The sequence below is a fragment of the Neomonachus schauinslandi genome, chromosome 8, assembly GCF_002201575.2.
Source record: "Neomonachus schauinslandi chromosome 8, ASM220157v2, whole genome shotgun sequence".
NCBI classification, from domain to species: Eukaryota; Metazoa; Chordata; class Mammalia; order Carnivora; family Phocidae; genus Neomonachus; species Neomonachus schauinslandi.
In genome coordinates, this window is record NC_058410.1 from 13,905,516 (window position 1) to 13,923,506 (window position 17,991).

Below are 17,991 nucleotides of genomic sequence, written 5' to 3' on the forward strand. Positions count from 1 at the left end.
GGATGGCTGTCAGTTAAGCATCTGACTCTTGATTTTGGCTCAGGTCATGATCTCAGGATCATGAGACTGAGCCCCCGCGTGGGGTTCCACACTCAGCAGGGAGTCTGCTTGAGGATTCTCTCTCCCTCTCCCTCTGCCCCTCCCCCTCTTGTGGGTTCCCATGCATTCTCTCTCCCTTTCTTTCTCAAATAAATTAGTAGATAAATCTTTAAAAAAATTTTAAAATATTCCACCATGCCCTGTGAGCTTATGGTGGTACCCCAAGACATCTTAGGACAAAGTTTGGGAACCACAGGTTTAAAGAATTCTTTCTTTAATCTTGAAATCATACACTATTATGATACTAAATGAAAATGTGGGTTTCTTGTCATTAAATCTTTTGGCTAATAAGGAGCCTTTTTTTAATCGGTAAACTCTACAGTTTACACATATTCTTTAAATATTTTTAAATTTCTTTCTGGCTTGCAGACAGCTGCCTCTTCACTATGTCCTCACATGGCCTCTCCTCTGTGAACACACACTGCTGGTGTCTCCTCCTCTTCTTACAGGGACACCAGTTTTATTGGATCCGGGCTCCAACATTATGACTTCACGCACTTTCATTTACCTTCTTAAAGGCCTTTCTGCACGTGCAGTCACATCTGAGGTAGGGCTACAGCATATGAATTTGAGAGGACACAATTCCATCCATAACAAGGTGCAAGTATAAACTCTGAGCTTACTCCTTTATACACAAATACGTTTTCCCCACACTCACTTCTCTCTTTTTCAATTTATATGAGCCTCTTAGCTTCTTGTCATCTATGGTCTCACCATCTTGTTCTCTCTTTCTTATTTCATATGGTTTATGTTTTCCTGAATTTAGCAGATAGGGGGGAGAATGGCAACTTTTAAATTGTACAACTAAATTTTTTTCTAACGAATACCCTTTCTCTGCTATAATCTTTGCCCTTTAGTTTACAGCATCTCTCCAGCACATACCTTTGGTTGGTTTTACTGCTACTTTTTCTCCAGTCTATTGACTTATCTTTCAGTAAGTGGAAAACTACTAAGTGCCCATTCCTAGAGTTTATTTATAAGCAGAATAAAAGTTCTATGAGTGATCCGTAGTTCCCTTCACTGTGTGTCTGGTTGCTTGGAGAGTTCTTTCTCCTTGGCCCTCCGGCTGGGGGTTTGGTTGATGGGTGCTGACTCTAATGAAAATTTTAGCATTTTACAATCTTTAACTGAGTGTGAAAGTGCAGAACTGAGAAGGGACCTGGTGGTTTCTAGTATTTGAACATCTGATTATGATCATTGGAGTTTATTTCTGAGGTCAGAAATGGTCCAGTTATTTTTCTTTCCAGAAATGTATGTAACATACACCTATATTGTATCAGCAGGAACCGAGGCTTCAGAATCTGTTCATCAAACAGGTATTAAAGGAGGAATATGGGTAATAAATATTTAGAGCTGTATATCTGTAGCCTTGACTCTAGCTTCTTTGCAGGAGAAATGATTGCTTTTGATTTGGTATACAGAAAGCAGAGTTTCTGCAGTTTAGGTAAATGGTGGTCATAGATGGTTAACTAATCAAGGAATCTGCTAGTACCTTCAAATACAACATTGATCAAATAAATATATTCTTTATCTAATATGAAAAAGATGAATATTGAATTGCTTTCATGTCAGGATAAAAATTATTAACCTGTAAGTGTTCCCAGACTTCTTTCTCCCTCCCTCCCTCTCTCCCTTAAAATGGACTACACTGCCTCTTCCATTTGGGGCTCTTTTCTACCTGCTCTGTTGTATGCAGGAGCCTTTCTTATTAGACCGGGTATGCTCGCTTTTGTGAGAGAGAATTGGAGGAAGGTAAGAGGGTCGGAGGAAACTGGGAGGTGCCCAAAGGTGACGGTTGCAGAAAAATGTAGGAGCGGAGCATGCTGGGCATAGGAGCAGCTTTGGGGTGAGTCGGGTATATGGGAAAGAAACAAAGGGGATTTTAAGTACTATTGGGGACTGCGTGTTCCCTTTATGCGTCATTTTGGAATTACTCTTGCTTTCCAAGACATTCTTCTTTCAGCAGTGGGGTTGAGTCACCCAGGTCAATGTTTTCAAGTGTTATATTTAATGGTGGTAATGGGAGTAAAATTGGAGTTTTGAAGCCAAGGTGTTTTACCCAGCTGGATTTCAGATTTATATCATCACCTTTGATCTGAGCCACATGTGCATTTTCAGTAACTCTCCCTAGATTCTGCAGAGGGGAATAGAGGGAAAATCTGGGCCCAGCATGAACAACAGTGGTTTTTGGACTACCACCAGAAAGTAAAAGGGATCTCGTGGAGACCACACTGAGATTGGAATTTCAATTTGGGGGAAATGCATGGGTTGGTACTGGATGTTCCAGGCAGAAAACCAGATTTGTGCAATGTTATGCCAGTTAACTAAATTGAGAAAATGTTTTAAACTTCCTGGTGAGTACTGACCAAGAACTGGACTCTTAAGTGGACACCAAATTTCTTACAGAGATGCCAGACCGACTGGGGCTGATACAAAGGTTTGGCTTGGCTCCACACAATACGACCTTGGGGACACAGCCTTGACTAGGGCCACCCAGTCTGGACCTCCTAAGACAACCTACTTGCCACCAGAAAATTAAAACATTCTTGGGAAATAATTGGCAGAATATAAAAAGAAAGACTTTGACATCAAGTTAAATGCTATCACAGAGACAGTGAAGAGATGAAAAATCACTATCATATAAAACTTTGTAAAGCTTTGCACTAAAAGAATTTCTTTCTGGATTCAAAGCCACTGGGGTGGATGTTTCCATTAGGGTGTGCCCCAGAAAAGGCAAATTGTGACACGGACAAAAACAAGCAATACTCTGGCTTTATGTTCCACCAGGAAGAACCACTGTATGCTGCCTGCCAGGGCTTTGGATTAGGGTAAGATTTAATTACACATATCAAAAAAAAAATTTAAGAATATAGTATTGGCTTATATAAGATCTAATTTTGTTTTTTTCTCATGTCAGGAAGTCTAAAGTTAGGCTAAAATTGGTTGTTCCATAGTAGCTTCAGCAATGGTCACCTTGGACTTCTAGTTGTTCAGGGCAGCATAGGGAAGGACAGGAAATTGTCGCCATGCTAGCTCTATGATTTACCCTTTTACTTGACTCTCATATAACTGAAAGTTATTTCAAAGGCTGTATCTAGCTGCAAAGAAATGCAAAAAAGGGAAAAAGGAAGAAAGGGAGAAAGAAAGAAAATATATGATTTGCTGGCACATTTGTACTTCATTATTGGAAATATATTAGCAAAGGTGAGAAAGAATATTGGGGTATAAAAAAAAGTACTAGTAGTTTCTGCCTAAGGACTATAAAAATAGCATTATAATCCCAGTAGAATATGTGTGAAAACATTAGACATTAGTGTGAAATTCTGGTCTTTACTTAGGTGCTGAGGAGAAAAGGAAGGTGATTCTAAAAACTAAACGAGAGAAGAGTCAGCTCAGAGTCCCCTCGAGTCCCGGCCCCTCAGTTAACAAGTGGTTACATCTTCCCATGTTCAAAAGCACGCAAGTACACTTACCAAGGATTCATTTCATTTGAGTTACGACAAACAAGATCATATTTATTGCTTTGCAACTTGCTTCTTTATGCAGGAAAATTACAGTTCAAAAGATATAGATTCTACTTCATTTTTAATGCTTCAGAATATTTAATATAATGACTAGAGCATAGATTTCAATATGGCTGAATATCTAGTTTCAAATCTTTGCCAGGGTTCTTTCTTATAATTTTGCGTTATTATTTTTATTTTTTTAAGATTTTATTTTATTTATTTTATTTATTTCAGAGAGGGACAGAGAGAGAGAGCAAGCATGAGTGGGGTGAGGGGGAGAAGGAGAAGCAGACTCCCTGCTGAGCTGGGAGTCTGATTCGGGGCTGGATCCCAGGATCCTGAGATCATGACCTGAGCCAATGGCAGATGCTTAACTGAGTGAACGTCTCAGATGCCCCTACTTTTATTTTTATAACATAGATTCTTAAAAATGTGATTGCTAAGCTGCAGAGGTGTCAAGAACTGTGAAGACTGAGATTTTTACCCTACTTCCAAGTTAACAAAGTAGTCTGACACATTTTCATGAATCCTGACAAAGGACAACAGACTCGTAGGTAAGAGACGAAGGACACTTTATTACTTGTAGTAATAGTAGTAGCCTTATGACCAATATTCACACCAGTGTCCTAAGTTTCAATTCCCATTGAGTAGTGGAAAGAGGGTCAAGCACCCACAACGTTACAATAGAGGTACCTAAACTTAAGGAACTCGAATATCTTATAACAGGCAGTAAATACATCTGCTCTTTGCTCCAGAGGAAGGCATGGCCTTTATCTTCCCAGGTTCTTTACCATGCAAGTCATCCTTGAAAAGATAGTTTGAACATGACACTGAAAGCACAAGCAACAAAATCAAAAATAAGCAAGAGGGATTACATCAAACTAAAAGCTTCAGCACAGCTAAAAAGAAAAAAAAATCAACAAAGTAAAAAGACAACCTACAGAATGGGAAAAAATATTTGCAAACCATCTATCTGATAAGGAGTTAACATCCAAAAATATATGAAGAAAGTATTTAACTCAATAACAAAAAATAAAAAAATAATAATAATAACCCAATTTAAAAATGGGCAAAGGGCTTGAATAGACATTTCTTCAAAGAAGATATACAGAAGGCTCATGAAAAAAAATCGCACTTCTGGGAATATATCCAAAGGAAACAAAACACTGATGTCAAGAGATATCTGCACCTCCCCCCCCCCGCCGTTATTATTATTTACAACCGCCAGGACATGGAAACAACCTAAGTGCCCATTGCTGGATGAATGGATAAAGAAGTTGTGGTATATGTGTGTGTGTGTATATATATACACACACACAATGGAATATGGTTCAGCCATAAAAAAGGCATGAAATCTTGCCATTTGTGACATAATGGATGGACCTTGAAGGCATTATGTTAAGTGCAATAAGTCAGACAGAGGAAGACAAATACTGTATGATCTCACTTATATGTGAAATCTAAATTTAAAAAGGAGAAGGAAGAAAAGAAAAGAAAAAAAAATGTCCTAGAAAAAGAGATCAGACTTGTTACTAGAGGTCTGGGGCGGGGGCAGAACTGGAGGACGGGGGTCAAAAGGTACAAACGTCCAGTTATAAAATAAAGTACTAAGGATGTAAGGTACTGCATCGTGACTGTAACTAAGCCTGCTGTGTGATATATAGGAAAGTTGTTAAGGTGGTAAATACTAAGAGTTCATATCAAAAGGAGAAAGTATTTTCCCTTCTTTTTCTTTCTCTTCTTTCTCATGGATCTAGATGAGAAAAAGAATGTTAGCTGAACCTACTGTGGTAATCATGTCACAATATACGTGCTCTGTGCCTTAAACTTATACAGTGATGTATGTCGATTATTTCTCCATAAAACTGGGGGTGGGGGCGGAGATAGTTTGGAGGAAAGGCAATCAGTGTCTCTGCTTTCAAAAACTTCAGAAATACAAGAGGCCCTTGGAAAACTGTCTCTCCGTAAAAAGGCATGTGTATATTCACATTTAGTACTATTGTCAAATTAGCTTTCAAAAAAAGCTGGAGACATTTACCTCCCAGGATATTTGCCAAAACTAGTTTCCCCACATCCCATTAGCCTTGACATTTTAAGTCCCTTCAATTTTGGTTGAAAGTTTGAAAATGATATTTAAGAGTTACTTGAATTGTATTTCTTTGACTGAATTTGAATTATGCACATTTTCAAGACCTTACTGGATATTTGTATTTTTTTCTTTTCTTACCTGCCGATTTATATGACTTACTCACTTTTTACTGTAGGATTGGGTTTATCTTTTATTTATAAGTGTCTGGGAGGTGTTTATGCTAAGGATAACAAGGCTTTGTGTTACAAATATTTTTTCTAAGTTATCCTTTTTCTTAACTTTGCTTAGCTGACTTTTGCCATACAAATTTAAAAATTTGAGGTAGTCAAAACTTTTCTCTTTGAATTCTTTTTCTCATCCAACCAAATCACATACAAATATTCTTAAAATTTCTCTAACATTTTTACCACTTTATTTTGTACTTGTAAACTTTTAATCTAAGTTGGATTTATTTCTGTGGTATAAAATTGGAGTCGGAGTCGTTCTCTGATTTTGCTGAAGAATGGCCATTATGTTAATGTCACCTATTTAATAAGCCATTTTTTGCAACTGATTTGCAATCCCAACTTTTTCATGTTTTAATTTCTCGCATACGTTTATATTATATTCCCAGCTGTAATTTCTCATATACATTTTTATTTACCACTGGTCTCTGTATTCTTTGCCATTGATCTACTTGTTAATTTGCATGTGAATATCATAGTGTTTTGATTATAATAAAATACGTAGTAAGAAAAGTCCTCCCACCTGGTGGAATGTTGGTAAGTAATTAGTAACCCACTGACTTCAAAGCCCTGATTTGTAATATTTGCTTACAGCTATCAGTACAATGTCACTTTTCTTAGAATTGCAGTTTTTTAAGATCAAAAGTATCTATTCCTTGAGATTTGGGAGTAATTAATCTGTAAAGCTGTCTTTGCCATGTGTTGTCTTTGTCTTGTTTGTCCATATGAGTATGTGCGTGAATGTAATGATTTTAATTAATAATTTAGTTTCTTTTATGACATAAGATAACTCAGCTTTCTATATCCTCCTGATTCAATTTTGGTAGAAATTCAATTACCCTAAGTTTTCAAATTTCAGCCAATGAAGTTATTATGACATTCTATATTATTCTTTCAGTATGCTCTCCATCTAAACTATGGCCCTTTTATCACTCTTAAAAAAATAATAATTATTATTTCTGACTTCTCTCTTGGTATTATGATCAATCTTGTCAAAAGCTTGTGAATGTGTTTTTCTTTGAAATATTCTTCTGTCTTTTTTGATTCTCAATTATAACTTTATCATCATTATTTCTTTTATATTTCTTATGTCTTTAAGAAGACTTTTTCTAAGGGCACTTGGGTGGCTCAGCCTGTTAAGCAGCCACTCCTGATTTTTGCTCAGGTCATGATCTGAGGGTCCTGGGATTGAACCTGCATCGAGTTCTGTGCTCAGCCAGGGAGTCTGCTTGGGGATTCTCTCTCTCCTCTCTGTCTGCCCCTCCCCCGGCTCATGCATGTTCTCTCTCTCTCTTTCTCTAGCTCTAAAATAAATAAATAAATCTTTTTTAAAAGAACAAGAAGACTTTTTCTAAAATAAATATTTTAAGACTATAAATTTCCCTATAGGTGCTGCTTTAGCTGCATCAATAAGCTTTGATACATAATATTTTTGCTTTCATTTAGTTCAAAATATTTTCTAAATTCTGAAATTATTTTTGATGTATGATTTGTTCTCTTTTGTCAACTTCCAAGCACATGGCAGTTAAAAGTATTTTTTTGTTTAATTCATTCAGTAAACTACAAAAGAAATATAAATTTAGATGATAGATATACAATTTAAAATAAAGTATGAATGATCATGTTAAGTATTTTTTTCCTATTTTAGTAAATTTTAACTCATATATCTCTGGTTTTCTTATTTTGATCTGTTAAAATGAAATTTATTAATAGATTTCTGATGTTGCACTGTCTTATCAGTTCTATAACAGATGTATTCATGTATAATATCCTTACAATATGTTGATACATATGCTTGCAAATATTTAGGATTTTTACATCAATATTTATAATTAAATTGGACTATAGTTTTATTTTGTGTTGCCTTTTTGTTAGGTGTTGGTATCAATGTTTTGAAATCTTATAGAAAGATTTTTTTTAAAGTTCATTGTTTTTTCCATGTCGAGAATAACTTTTAAAACATTGCAATCATCAGCTTTACTGCTCTTTTGTAAAAATAATTTTTCTATAACAAGAAGTCTCTTTATACTTCCTGTATCTGGCCAGTTTGCTCATTTCTATTGCAAAATGCAATGCTAAATCAACAAATCCATATAGTTTAACATAGTTTTTACTAATTGATAAATCAAACAGTCAAGTTTTAAATATTTGAAGACCACAATTATCAACATTTGGTAGTTTTCAACATAAAGCCTGCTAACGCTTAGATTATGACCACAGTAGTGGATGAAAAAGATCCTTGCCCACTTTCCTTATCCTCTTATTGGTATCTCAGCATCCCCATGAAAAATGGTAAAGGGTAGAGTCCGCCTCTTGCTGAAAACACATAACACCAGGCAAATGTTTCCATCAGAGGAGATTGTATGAACTTGCAAGAATATCCCAGGGAAGAGTGGCCTGAGAGGGCACCAAGCCCTAAATACAAGTCTACAAACACTATAAGGCTGCACCATTTTACCCCAACACCCCAGTTTCCACGGTGCAAACAGCAAAGCATGTAAGAGCTGAGGTTGAGGACATGAGAATGGGCTTGGAGTGAGAAAACAGAAAATCCTCACTGCAGATACAGCACCTCAGTGAAAAGTGTCTCACCTCTGCCTGGCAACTTACGGCCACTTTCTCATGAGTTGGGCTCTGGCGACCACCCACCTCCTCTTCTGGTCACATTTCCCCTCTAAGCAGTGCTGTATACTGAGACCCCTTTTAGATAAATCCATGCTATCTTCCTGTCACAGGTCCACATCTGGTCCCCAGACACTCATATCTTTGTGCTGTTATCTACAGAAGAGCACATGGCTCTGAATGCAGGCCTCTTTACCTCACTATTGAGCAGGGCAGCTCCAGCCATAGCCTCTCATTTTTATTTTTCTCCTAACAAGAGTCAGTCACAAGTCCTTAAGCTGCCTCATCCCAAAAAGAATAAACATCTAAAGTAGTCTATAAAGCAAAAGCGATTTCAAAAATAACATGTTTTCAACTTGAAACATATTCTTGGAACTATAGAAGAAAATAAGCAAAAATAGAAAGGAAAATCTGAAAAAAAGAATAATAAGGCAAGACAAACTGTAGCATATATTAAAATATATTATGTAGCTACACTAACAAAATTCCTAATTCCATCTATCAATGGGGGTCAAGAGAAGGGCTGGGGCAATGGCTACAAGCATCGCTGAGTGTGAAGGAGAATCCACAGGAAGAAGGCACAAGTGTTCACAGTCTCTCTCCCTACCTCATAGGAACACACTGGGGCTGGGCACAGGTCGACTTTCTCATGGAATGTGCCCCAGCAGTGGGACTCTGCCACCCTGCTGCTCTCCATCATTATAGGGTTAATGTAGAAGCCATCTGCCCAGAGAGATGTGCATTAATACTAGAAGCACCTGGAGACCTTGTGGGAGGTTGAAACCATACTGAACCTTCTCTCTAGGAGGAAAAGAAGCCATAAGTCCTAACTAGAGTGTCATGAGGCAATGTGGAGAGACCTACTAGGGACAATCAAGGACAGTCCTCTCTCAGCCAATGGGCAGAACAGAAACATAAGAAGATCCAAATGAGTATGGGAATTTAGTAAATGGTAAAGATAAGGTTTCAAATAATGGAGGAAAGAGAGATTACTCAAAACACAGTATTGGGACATTGAGATCACAACCTGGAAATGAATTCCAAATGTATCAAAGATTTAAATATTTGTAAATAATAAGAGCATGGCAAATTAATTTATATTTATACATATATGTGTGTATATTACATTTTTTAAGTACAGTGGAAACATACCATGCACACTGCTCTGTCTTCTGCTTGTTTGCACTTAGTTATACACAAATACACACACACGTACATATATATAAATACACACATGCATACACATCCATATATACATATAAATATATAGACTACCTCTCTGGAAAAATAAGCAATTGATAACAGTGACAGCTTTTGGAGATGAGTAATGATTGACTGTGATAGAGAAAAACTAGATATTTTGTGCCTTTTCAAATTTTATCCCTTTTATTCGTACTGCCCATTATAAAAACATAAGTAAACTCTTAAGGAAGTTAAAAAAAAATCAAGCTAAGTAAATTTTAAGGAAATATATGTTATAAGCTGAATTGTTGCCCCTCTCCAAATTCACGAGTTGGAGTCTTAACACCCAGTACATCAAAATATGACTATATTTGGAGATAGGTTCTTTAAAGAGATAAGTTAAAAGGAGGTCATTAGGGGATGGGATAGATGGGCGAAGGGTATTAAGGAGGGCACTTGTTGTGATGAGTACTGGGTGTTGTATGTAAGTGATGAATCACTGAATTCTACTCCAGAAACAAATATTGTATGTATGCTAAGTAAGTAAAATTTAAATTAAAAAATAAAAAATAAAAATAAACAAAATAAAATGAGGTCATTAGTTTGAACCCTAATCCAGTATGACTGATGTCCCTATAAGAAGAGATTAGGACACAGACATGTGTAGAGGGAAGACAATGTGAACGACTAGGGAGAAGACAGCCATCCATAAGCCAAGGAGGAATGTCGCAGAAGAAACCAACCCTGCTGACACTTTGATCTCAAACTTCCAGCTTCCAAACTGTGAAAAAATAAATTTCTGTTATTTGAGCCACCTCATCTGTGGTACTATTTAGGGCAGTCCTAGCAAACTAATACATATTATATATTATTATGTGTATAATATATAATATATATACATCTGTGTGTATTTATGTTTATACATATATGTATATATGTAGTAGTGTAAAATTGAAAGCAGGGTTTAATTGAATTTTGTAGCTTTCCTCTACAGTAATAATTGGAAATGGACATTTTCTTTACTATAAGATTTGTGTGAATCCACTTGGTTCCTAAAATTCTTTACTTTTTAAATAAAACTCAGGTTATTGTCATTGATTTTTCCTTACACAAATGCTGAGTTTTAAAGGTCAATTACCCTTAATTACCTGAGCAAAACAGATTTAAAAAAATAAGATAACAGCCTCTTCAGGTCGTTCACAAAATTATTTGGTGGTCTCATTGTGTTTCTTATGGAAAAGGCTTTTTATAAATTACCCTCAGAATTCTTAAGTGGAGTAGCAGTTACCATTCATTTTCACTTCTTTGATTAACCCTAAATTGAGAACCAACAGCTAGCTTCCGAAGCTCAGGTGCACCTGCTAATCTGAGGAAGTCACCTCCAAACTGCAGAATTGTTGAGGGAAACAGCACACAATTCCAACATGCAGAGGATGGGAGATGGAAACCTGGAGTGGGTTACTAAATATTAAAAAAGTGGATATGAGTTCATTTAAAAATGCTTTATTTCTGTTTTTACTTTTCACCCCTGGCTCACATTCACAATTTAAAATAAACAACATATGGTCAATTTTATAATATACAGTGAAAATGAACCAGACAGGAATAAACAGCAAACCAATAAATTCTGATTGGGAATATTCAACTTCTGGATTGCTGAACAGGAGAATCATTTCAAAGGAAACAATGACAGGAGCCACAGGGTCTTTGATGCTTGCCCCTCCCTCTGGAGCATTACCCTTTTCCAGAATCAGCACGTTTGCAGAAGCAGCTGTACTCATTGCTAAACACCAGATTCCTTCCTCTATTTTCCTCACTTTGTATCTGCAAAATATTTAAACTTTTTCCAAGTAATGTTGGACATGATAATATAACGGATGTCAATTTTAAAAGAAGAGACGCTCCTTCTGCTCTAGCGCAGAGCTCCACTCTCCCATCCAACAGCCGCAAGAACAAGCGGGGTGATTTGTTTCTTAACTTTTGTGATGCAGAAGCTGATAATGAATGTAACCGCTTAGGTGCCTAATCCCTGCCCTTTAGAAGTTTGCAATCTATGATAGATCCTCTTCTTCCATTTATAAAGAACAACAGAATGAGAACATAATACCAGAAGAGCAATAACATATTCACGTCAGAGACCGTTTTAGCGACAGGAAGGAACAAGTCACGGTCAGTCGGAGATCCACAGAGGGACTAGGGGTTGAGGACTAGGGGACAGATGGAGTTGGCATGCTCACTGCCTGGATTTCCAACAGATCTGGGCAAGTTTTGCAATGAGAGTAAGATTTCAGAAGCTCTTGAAATGCTGGGATGGAGCCATGTTTTTCTAGAGCAGGTGATTTCTCAAATGTTCTAGAACCTAGCTGTATCCTACACAGGACTCAAGAGCATGACCCAGACTGTGTGCTTAGCCTGTATCTATCCTTTTCCCCGGGGAGGAGATGTGGTCTATGCAGGTAACAGGGATACGGGCAAACTTCAGAAACTGGAAAGTGAAATTTAATCATCAAGATTAAATTAAAAAAGCGTCTGCCTTCGGCTCAGGTCATGATCCCAGGGTCTTGGGATCGAGTCCTGCTTTGGGCTCCCTGGTTGGCGGGGAGCCCGCTTCTCCCTCTGCTTGCCATTCCCCTTTTTGTGCAATCTCTCTCTCTCTAACAAATAAATAAATAATATCTTTTAAAAATCATCAGGATGTATTAGTTGTATATGTATAGTATGTATTGATTTAAATAAACGGTAACATCATTTCTAGTATATTGTTAAAACCACTTTCCCACCTTTATTTGTTACATAAATAACTCAAAAGTCAGGTATATGCACAGTGCTATCCTAGATCCCCTTCCAGATGCATTTTGAGTTTTTTTCAGGCTTTAAATATTTTTTTAAAGATTTTATTTATTTATTTATTTGAAAGAGATAGTGGGGAGGGCAGAGGGGGAGGGAGAGGGACAAGCAGACTTCATGCAGAGCACAGAGCCTGATGCAGGGCTCGATCTCAGGACCCTGAGATCATGACCTGAGCCGAAACCAAAAGTCGGGTGCTTAACCAACTGAGTCACCCAGGTGACCCTAAATTTTTTTTAAATACAAAAAAGATATTTTTGTCTATTTTACCTTCAATGGGTTAAAAAGTGGCAACATAGCTAGAAATATTGTGGAATAAGAATGAACAAAATAATACCAGTATGGTCCATCCAGAGCTCTGTCCAATACCCTAGCCACTAGCTACATGTCACTAGTTAAATTTAAGTTAGTTAAAATTAAGTAAAATTTAACATTCACTTCCTCAGTCACACTGGCCACATTATAAAAGCTTAATAGCAACCAATGGTTAGCAGCTATCCTATGGGGTAGTACTGTAAGTGAACAAATATTACATCACTGCAGAAAGTTATATTTGCTGCAGAGCTAGACACATTTAAGGTTGGAGCTGAAAGGGTTATTGGGTGGTTGTTTCCTCCACAGCATCTTGAGTTTCCACTCAATAAAAGAGTAATTGCAGCTTTTTGTCTAATATTATATATGCACAAAGGAGAGCTTTAAATGGCTTGCAATCATTAATTTCTCTAACTATCCCATACTTTGTAAAAATTACTTAAAAAGGAACAAAACTGATGTTTTGTCAGAAAATATATGATGGAAAAGAGAGACTTAAACTTCACTGGCAATGTTGGAGGAGTAGGGGAGGAGATAAGTTACTCTTAGGTGACCCCCTGCTATACAGGCAAAAAGGAAAATGAGAAGGTAGAGTGGAGGAAAAAGTTCTTTTGATAGAACTCTATGTAGGAAGTCCAAGGTGAAACTATTTTCCTATAGAACTACCGAAAGGCTAGCTACAGGCACACTTTGGTGATTTCCTTCCATTCATTCAGACAGGCACTTGAGAGTGCTCGGCAACACATTCATTTTGACTTCCTTTAGTAAGAGACATAACAGAAGGAAAAGAAGGTTAAGAAACAAAATGTCCATTTGACATTTCTGAATTTCTTAATCATTTTTTTCATTCATAGAAAACTCAAAAGCCCCTGTTTTAAACAGTTACTTTAGACATCTTTGTTACCATCATTAGGGTACCTTTAGAGAGAAAGAGAGGAGCAATCGCCTCCTTTTTAAAAGCACAAGCTTCACTAATTATCTTAAATAATTTGTTTTTATGTTATTTCATGTCACCCTAATTTTTCTTTCCACTCCAACTTTGCCACTTTGGCTTTTGTTCACCTAGCAATTAAAGTCCTTCAGGGAAGCCAAATTGTAAGTAAAGCAGCTGCTTGGAGCTGAGATAGTGGCAGGAATTTGTGAAGTGGTTTCCTTAGCAATGGGAATGATTCAAATGTTTTCAGAAGCTAATCTGTTCTCTTCTCCTGTCTCCTCTTGCCCTCCCTTGCCATCCTCACAGCCTCATTCACAAACCTATTTTTCCTCTGGCTTCATGCACATCTTTGCTGTTTACCTTAGGACATATTTAAATTTATCTGTTCTTGTTTTCATATGCACTATCTTTAAAATCCTGAGTGTTCGGGCGCCTGGGTGGCTCAGTTGGTTAAGCGACTGCCTTCGGCTCAGGTCATGATCCTGGAGTCCCGGAATCGAGTCCCGCATCGGGCTCCCTGCTCGGCAGGGAGTCTGCTTCTCCCTCTGACCCTCCCCCCTCTCATGTGCTCTCTCTCTCTCATTCTCTCTCTCTCAAATAAATAAATAAAATCTTTAAAAAAAAAAAATAAAAAAATAAAAAAAAAAATAATAAAATCCTGAGTGTTCTATTTATCATTATTTAACAATGCTACTTACCAAGTGTAGGTGGCCAAACAGTGGCCCCAAAAGATATCAGGTCCTACTCCCCAGGACCTGAAATTGATGGTACCACATTTGGAAAAGCAGACTTCACAGATGTGATTAAGTTGAGGGTGTTGAGATGGGGAAGCTACCCTGGGTTACCGGGGTGAGCCCTAAATATCATCACGCCTGTCTATAAAAGAGGCATAGATAGGGGCACCTGGGTGGTTCAGTCTGGCTCTTGATTTTGGCTCAGGTCATGATCTCAGGGTCGTGGGATGGAGCCCTACATCTGGCTCCACACTGGGTGTGAAGGCTGCTTGAGATTCGTTCTCTCCCTCTCTCTCTCTCTCTGCCCCTCCCACTCCCCCTCTCTCTCTCAAAAAAAAAAAAAAAAGAGGCATAGGAAGAACACACACACACACACACACACACACGGCCATGTGAAGATGGAAACAGAATCCAGTGATGCAACCACAAGCTAAGGAATGCCAGAAGCCACCAGAAGCAGGGGGAGACAAGAAAGGACCCTCCCCTAGAGCCTCCGAAAGGAGTACAACCCTGCTGACACCTTGATTTCAGACTCTGCCTTCCAAAACTGTGAAAGAATCCATTTCTGTGGTTTTAAGCACCAAGCCCATGGGAATTGGTTATAACCTCCCCCAGGAAACTAATACACCAAGGACAATTAAAAAGTAAAAATATCCTCATTTTTCAAACAAGCATAAAATACACATTTTATTATGTGCCAGAAGTCCAAAGATAAGAGCATGGGCACATCATAACTCATAGGAATCTCTTTTTGATTACTATCTACAGACATTGTCAGAAAGGTGGATTGCTCATTCTTAAAGCTCGAGATCATCCCACATACCTGCTCCATAAAGCAATGATGGTCCTACCTATATCATTAGCATATTCCCTCTAGGGCCACGATTGGAGCAAGTACCTACTTCCAAAGCAGGAATGGAAGAATATTGACAAAGAAGGAATTTTTTGTCTATGGTGGAATGAAGCCACTTTGCCTTTCATCTCTGGTTTGCAGATAAGCAGTCTTGTCTAGGGCAAGAAAAAAAGGAAGACAGCCCCAGGCCTGCACTGGCTGGAGGACAGGGCTGTGTGGCCCTGGAGCCAGCTGGGTTGGCGATGACAGAGGGAGCAGCTGGGCAGGAGAGGCTCTCCCAGGTGCCAACTGATAATATGCAAGGACAACATGCAGGTGTCTCTCTAGGCTTGTGAGTTGTCAAGTGTTTATGAAGCCCACGGGATTTGGGATAAATTAGCTTGCCTAAAAAGAATGAAAAGAAAATTTGGATTTCCCGGAAATGTACTCTGTGAGGATTTGGATACAGAACATTCTGTAAATGATGCCATGGCAGAGTCCCCTTGAGGAAAATGCAAAACAGAGCTTCCTTTCCTAGTGCAATCTTGAAGATTGTTCTACTCGAGTGAGTGTCTTAAAGAGATGTCCTAGTGTTGGCTGGGGTGTCAAATGTATTTCCTACCCCACCAGCTTAAGAACTAGGATTAAGTTGTAGACTTTCCGTGTACAGTGTAAAAGTCTGGCTCTCCCCAGACATCACTTGGCCACTTGGGAAAGGAGAAATGAAAATCAAAGGGGGCAAAAAAAGAGGAAAAGCCTGGAGACTTTTCAAGTCCTCTGAATGAGGTCTATCATAATCCTATAGGAGTACAGCACTTGCCTCTGGAGACACACAACCAGGAAAAAAAGTGAAATAATGTTGATGTAGTAATTATTATGCAACTAGCCCTGTGCTAGTTACCTTATATCTGTTATTCATGTAATCCCTTACAAAAACCCTTTAAGGTGTAATTCTCCCACAATCTATATGATTTACCTAATTCTACAAACAGAGACAGAGATTAAATAACTTTACTTGGATCATACAGGCAGGAGGTGGAGAAATCCAATTTTGAACCCAGTTCTGCATGACTCCAAAAACTACCTTCCATCATCACACCTCACCAAGATCCTTACGAGAACTCAGTGAACCCTGAAAAGCCCATCAGATTGATGGTTCTTCTATTTCTTTGCCATCAATGAGAAGAGAGAAACCAGCAATGGCCATGGCCTTCAAAATGGGAGAGATGAGAAACAATTTTTATGAGACTTTGGAAGAGGTGAATGTTTTAGAAAGGGACAGACTTAGCCTACTGTTAGGAGAAAATAAGCTAAAAATTCCCCAACTCTTTTTCTCTACCCTGTCCCCAACCACACATATGCATATACCATTCCTTTATTAGGAAAGAAGACATATGATCCAGAAGGAAACTTTCCTTTGTTGCAGTGATGTCTTCATTGACTAAGGTAATAAGCCTTTTTAATGAAAATTAAGCCAGGAAAAGAAAAATGTGTATGTACAGAGTAAGGTCAGCTTTATCATCTTTGTAGGAAACCTATATTACCAGAAAGAATACGCTTCCCTCACATAAATTGGATTTGGTAGTCTTTGAAAGAAAATGAATTCTTGTGTTGACAAAGTATGCTGCCTATATGTATCTTAGGAAGAAACACTGCTGCCAAACAACTGAAAGCGGAAAACCAAAGAAAGAGGAAGCATCCATTGGTTTATACTCTTTCCCTCTTTCTAAGAGTATAGAACTCAAGGTACCCCAGGCCTCTGAATCAGTAAAAGGCTAAGCATAGGAAGACCCTATTATATCTAGCCCACAATGTTAGCAAAAAGAGGGGCCTACCATACTGATTTCATTTCAAAGAAGACAGTTCCCTTTAATAATAACAAGATACTGGTGGTTATGAAGAAAACAAAACTTGGAGTATTTTGAACATAAGACATCTCAGCTTCTATGGACCTCAACCCTACCCCATCCAGAGCCATGTGAGTTTCAAGTTGGAATTTAGTTTTTAACTGAAAAATAGGGAAATGGGGGAGAATCCTTAAGCACTAACTCCTTTGGAGGTCAAACTATGGATGTTAAATCCTCTTCAGTGGAGAAGAGCCCTAGGAAAGAGGAGAGTTACCTACATGGTGGCATTTAAGGACTCCTGGATTGCCTGAGACTGGATAGAACTAGTAAGGTATTTAAGACAGGACTGAAGGGATATTGATGAGCGTATTGGGCATTGTTGGTTAGTCATCTGCATTAATTTCATGCCTCCTCCATTGGCAGTCACCATATGGTTTGAGTAGTCTTAGATCCCAGTCCAATCTTCGAGACTGAGAATTGACATATTTTTCATGGCGTGTTTTGCTGTGAAAGGTAACAGAGAATTAGATAACAAGGAAATACAATGTTTAATTAAGGGAGTCTAAGGTTAAGGAAGGATTTTTTAGAAGAAACATACCATGTTTACATGTTGATGGGAATGACCCAGAATATAGGAAGAAATTAATGATGAAAGAAAGAGACATTTGTAGGGACAAGTCTGTGTGTTCTTTAAAGGGATGATTATTAGCTTTTAAGGAGATGGGCAATCCGTCACTATGACAAGAAAGAAGACAGGTGCCAT